This window comes from Gavialis gangeticus, unplaced genomic scaffold (genome assembly GCF_001723915.1).
Source record: "Gavialis gangeticus isolate Ggan-Ray unplaced genomic scaffold, GavGan_comp1, whole genome shotgun sequence".
Lineage (NCBI taxonomy): Eukaryota > Metazoa > Chordata > Crocodylia > Gavialidae > Gavialis > Gavialis gangeticus.
In genome coordinates, this window is record NW_017728997.1 from 45,304,329 (window position 1) to 45,310,160 (window position 5,832).

Consider the following 5,832-nt stretch of genomic DNA (forward strand, 5'->3'; position numbering starts at 1 on the left):
TGGTAGAGGTGATATCTTTTATTAGACCAACAAGATTTTTGCAAAAAATTTAATTTGCAAAAATCTTGTTGGTCTAATAAAAGATATCACTTCTACCATGAGCCCGGATTGCTTTTTCCTCTAGACCAATACAGCTACAACTTGGATACCCTGGATCACTACAAGCACTTCTAGGAATAGGGTTGAGCTTTAGCCTGGGTTACGTATTTGCAGCAAGAGCTTCCGTGCCATTTGTCTGCAGCCCGCTGTAGGGCACAGAGATTGTTCCATATCCCCTCACTCTGCCTCACATTTTGCTCATGAGAGATCTCCCCATATACAAGGTTGGCTGTGAAAGGCATTAGCCCAGGCTCTCACCTTCCTTATATAAGTGAAGTGCTCTGATTGGGCAAGCAAGGACACACTGCTGATTTGACTTCTTCTAAAAGCCACCACACTTCCACATTCTCACTCAGGCCTTTGTAGGTCACAAAAGCTGCAGCACAAACTACAGAGAGGTTAGTCCTCAATGCACTTGTCTCAGTATAAGCAGGCTTAAAACTGTAGTTTATTTCTGTTCAGGGAGGCCTAGGGATAGAAGCTTCTTACCAGGCCCAAGCTTCCTGTGGTTTGGACTATTATCTGTGGTCAAGGGCATTTTGATATGGAAATAATTTTCATATGGAAATAAATTAAGTATAAGCACCCTTATGCAATCCAGAGGTTGCAATACTTCAATTATCCTGGCAAAATTCTATTACCCTCCCAAGCAGCATGGCCAGAGTAGCACAACACATGGGTAAAGCCAGCCTTACAAGAGCTGTGTAGAGGGAAGAGTACAGCTCAGACCTGGTGCCTCTGGAGAGAAGGATGTGAGACTTGTACATAGACCAGTCTCAGTATGGAGCAGGAGGAAAAGCTACTTGCAGAAACTCTCCTATTCACTTTAGGTGCTTTATGATTCTGCAAAAGTCATATGCCTGCAAGGCTGAAACAGGCCATGCATGCACTCTTGCACCCTCCCACCCTACATGCACCCATCACATAGTAGCATCTTCACAAGTACCCAAAATGCTTTCCTTAAGTAAAAAACCCTTCCCCGTGAGCAGCATTCACCAAGGCCAAGACAGGTCAGTCATGAGCTTGGGGCTTTGGAACAAACCAAGACACTAAGATATGGCAATTTTTTTCAGGTCAGAATGAATACTTGGGCAATGAAGGAGTGGCTGAGGAGTGCTTACTAGCTTACCGCCGCTTTCTGGCTCCCCAAAACTCTACACAGCAGACATCATTAGACATCAACATACATTAGACAAAAATCCCTCTACACTTTACATAGCTTTCACAGAGTTTAAGGCTAGAAGGAACCATTAAGTCTCCTAGTCTGACACAGTACTACATGACACTGGATGGAGAACTCACCCAAATATTCTAGGATAGATGGAGCCCAAAAACTTCAGTTGGATATTTCAGTCCTCAGGGCACTAAGCTCTCAGATGCCACAGCCTAAACTCAGGAGACATTTAAAATGCTATTAATGCTCAAAGCCAGCACAATACCAAGAAACTGATTAGGCGGGAGATGCTTGGGCAATCAACAGGGACTTTGGAAAAGACAGGTTGCAAAGGTGTCAATGTAAGAAATGAGGCAGAAAGCCTGTAAGGTACAAATCTACTCTGCCAACTAAATCAGAGATGCTTAACAATAAGATCTTGTAAGCAGCTGGCTCACTTCATCAGTTGCTGTGTCCCCTTCACAGCATCTGATGAAGTAAACCTGCTGCATGCAACAACTTATGCTACACCTTATTTAGTGCAAGAGCGGCAAATCTAACGTGCCTTCTGCCTGGCTGAGATTATCACAGAAACTATCTTCAACATAAGAATCATTAGTTTCATGCCAGGAAGAGCTGCCTTGATGGCTCCAACCATTTAGTTCAACCAAGTTGTCATTTTGCCACTTACATCTGCCTGCCTCCCTCAACTTCACACCAGCTTTGATCAACTTTGCTAACTTTGATCTGAACTAAACTTAAAATGCTTGTCATGAATTTCAGAATCAAAACCAGGAAGAACAGAGTCTGAGAACTGCAGACTCAAATATGCATTTCTGCACAGGCAAGTGTCACCTAGGCTGGAGCCTGGGAGCTACCAATGGAGGGAGTTATGACTGCCCTAGGAAAAGGTAGATCCAGTAGTACAACCTAACAGAGGAGCACAAATGTGCTAAAAGTATATGTAGGAAGACACTTCCCCCAAACTTGTACACAACTTCAGCTGCACAGCACTTTTGTCTTTGGGCTGAAATTCTCAAGCTTGCCAAGATCCACCGATTCCCTGAAAGCAGTGTCAGCATCACACAACACTCAACACATCAGGAGGATCTACAACAGTGGTTCTTAACTTTTTTAGACTCAAAGCAGCCCTCAGAAAATGCCAGCTCTTAGTTGTAACTTTCTGACTATGGAAAAAAAAACAATAGTTTTCCTGTTGCAAAGAACTCAGGAAAGACCACAACAGGTAAGAATGGTTTTAACAGCATAGATTCCAATTTGAAATCTCTGGGTTTATCTTGCAGACAAGCTTCTTCTGGTAAACTTGGTATCTTTTATTAGACCAACTCAAATAGGTGGAAAAATACTTCTTTGCAAGCTTTCAGATATAAATACCCTTCGTCAGGCTGACAAAGCATCTGCAGTTGGTGCGTGCTCTTCCTGGAAGGAATGAATAGTAAAGAAGGCAGAGACTGGTCTGCATGTAAGAAAGCCAGTCAGTGAAGATGTAAACTGAGGAGTCAGTGGGTGAGAGACGGGGTGGGGGTGGGGTGAAAGTAGCTGGTAAATACTGGAGAGGTACCTGGGGAATCAGATGTCAGGCAGGTTATAATGTGTCATAAATCCAATGTCTATATTTAGTCCATGATTTTTTGTATCCAGTAGGTTGATGGAAGTGAAGTTCATAGGTTCATCTGTGAAACACTTCCTCCAGACCATGGGCACCAAAATGGCCCCACAGTATGCCAATCCTTTTATAAGCCACTGGGAACAATTCCTCAGACTGCACCATCAAACCCTTGCTATACTTAAGATACAGTCAATGACACCCGTCATCATTTGGACTGAAAACCTGCAATCTCTAATTTAGAGTTCCATCAGAAATTCAACAATTATCTACCCTCCATCCAACTATTTCTTGAGTACTCCAGCACCAAATCTCCTTTTTAGACATGATAATCAGTATCCAGAAAATGTAAAATACAGACCACAATATACAAGAAACCCACAGATGAACATACCTATCTGCACAGAACCAGCAATCACCCTAAACACACCAAGAAAGCTGTGATATACAGCCAAGCCCTCAGATACCACTGAACTTGCAGAGAACACCTGGGATCGCCACCTCACAAATCTCAAAAAGGCTTTCAACTTGAGATGGACACTCCTCCAGAGACAGATGGCACATTTGAAGGAGCCACTGAGATACCACATGAAGAACTGCTGCAGTATAGAAGGAATCACACATCACTGGTTATGACATACCACCCTTCCCTGGAACCTACAAAGAAAATCCTCAAACAACTGCCACCCATATTAGAAGACCCAATTCTTAAAGAGATCTTTCCAGAAACACCCATCCTAGTCTTCAAACAAGCACCAAACCTCACAAACCTTATCACCAGAAACAGACCTCCTACAGCCCAAAACACACTGAATGGACCCAGACCATATCATGCCAAGAAATGTAAGAACTGCCAACACATCTCCACCACCCCCACAATTACTATACCCCACAAAAGAACCATCAGCATTCCTGGATCTTACAGTTGCGCCTCCAGAAGTGTAATGCATCTTATCCAGTGCACCAAACGCCCTAATGGAAAATAAACAGGACAGACCAAACAACAACTGTGCACCAGAATGAACACGCACCGAAAATTTATCAGAGAAAGGAATACCCAATTACTTGTAGAGGCACATTTCTGAGAAGAAAAACCAGTCTCTCTCCAGTCTCTCGGTTCTCATCCTTAAAGAGAATTTACAAAACCCCTTTCAAAGACCAGCCTATGAACTTCATCAACCTACCGGATACAAATATTTGTGGACTAAATATAGACATTGGATTTATGACATATTATAACCTAACATCCAACTTCCCAGGTACCTCCCCATTATTTACCAGCTACATTCATTCCCCATCTTGCATGCAGACCAGCCTCTGGCTTCTTTACTATTAATCCCATCCAGGAAGAACACACACCAACTGCACATGCTTCATCAGCCTGGCGAAGGGTATTTATACCTGAAAGCTTGCAAGTAATTTTTCCAACTATTTGAGTTGGTCTAATAAAAGATAAGGTTCTTTGGGTAAATCTAATTATCTTCTTATGTCCTTAGACTAACACTGCTACAACATATACTCTTGGTTTTATTTTGTTCTGCATCTAATTGGGCTCCAGCGCAGTGTTTTGCAACCCGTGTGGGCTGTGACCCAAAAGTGGGATGTAACAATATGCCAAGAGGGTTGTGAGCAAATTTTAAAAATGGATTCTCCTATAAAGGAGAAAAACATGGAAAACCATGGCCTTTCCTTTGCACGCTGAAGCTCTGCCAGCCTACGAGGGGCTGCTGGGGCACCCCCATCTCCCACCCCACACACGAGGGTTGTGACCTGGGCATGGAGGGCAGCAGGTAGGGAGTGAGGGGAACTGGGTCAGAACTGGCCACTGATGTTTACAAATTGGTCCCGGTAGAAAAAAAGTTTGAGAACCACTGCTCTAGCATTGCCTGACACCCTATAGCACCCTTGAAAGAATGCTAAGGCACTCCAGAGGGCCACAGCACCCCCGTTGAGGAATGGTCTAGGAATAACGAAGGTGCATCCTCTGTCTCTAGCTTTATTTTCCCTTAAGGAAGTGAAACTAAGAGAGCACTGAAGGCTGAGGAAGCCTGCGCTAAGACCTTACACTCCTAACCTCTGTACATTTAAAAGGAGAGAGCAGGGTTTGTCCACCTGTTTGCAGGAAATACATTCCAGGAAGAAGAAAGCAATCTTGGTTCTTTCTATATTACCACAAAAAGGCCCTAGTGCAAAGCTTGACAAACAGCCTCACTCCTGCCACGACACATGGTCAAGGGCTGCAATTAATCATTCCAACAAGCAGCAGACTAATGAACAGAGACGCAGACAGAGGCAGTGGTAAAAGCACAGCTGAGGCTAAGGAATGCGGGATAAATATGCCATCACCTTGCTGGTAACCAGGACTTCGGTCAGGCAGCTAACTCTAAAAAAAAGTTTTCAAATCCAGACTTCACCTAACTTGAATTGGAGTAGTAGTAGGCAGAAATAGAATGCAGAGACCTCACCTCCGCCCATTTTTTTAAGTATCAGAATACTAGTTAGCAATTCAGAACTGTTTTCCAAGCAATAATTCACAGGGACAGTGACTGTAGTATAGTCCCACTGGAGTGACAAGTAGGCCAGTATATGTAGCTCTACTGTTAGACTGTCTACTATGGCAAGTATTCTTGCCAATGAGCAACAGGAACCGTTAAACAGCAAATCTGTACACTACAGTTGAGCTGGGGTTGGGGCCTGTAGCACCAAGGAGGAGTATGTATGTTAAATTCTTGCTGCAGGTAGTCAGTCACAGTTCAGTAACTGAAGCAGAGAAAGACAGAATGCTTATGCTCCTCCTTCCTTACCCCCAAGGTAGGTCAAGATACAAGACACAAAACTCACTGAAACACCTCAGCAAAGGGAGAAGCAAACTTATAAAGGGATAATTACTGTCAGAGAGATAGTAATTGCTTCTCACCCAATTCCCCTAAAAAAAAAAAAAAAAAAGCCAGGA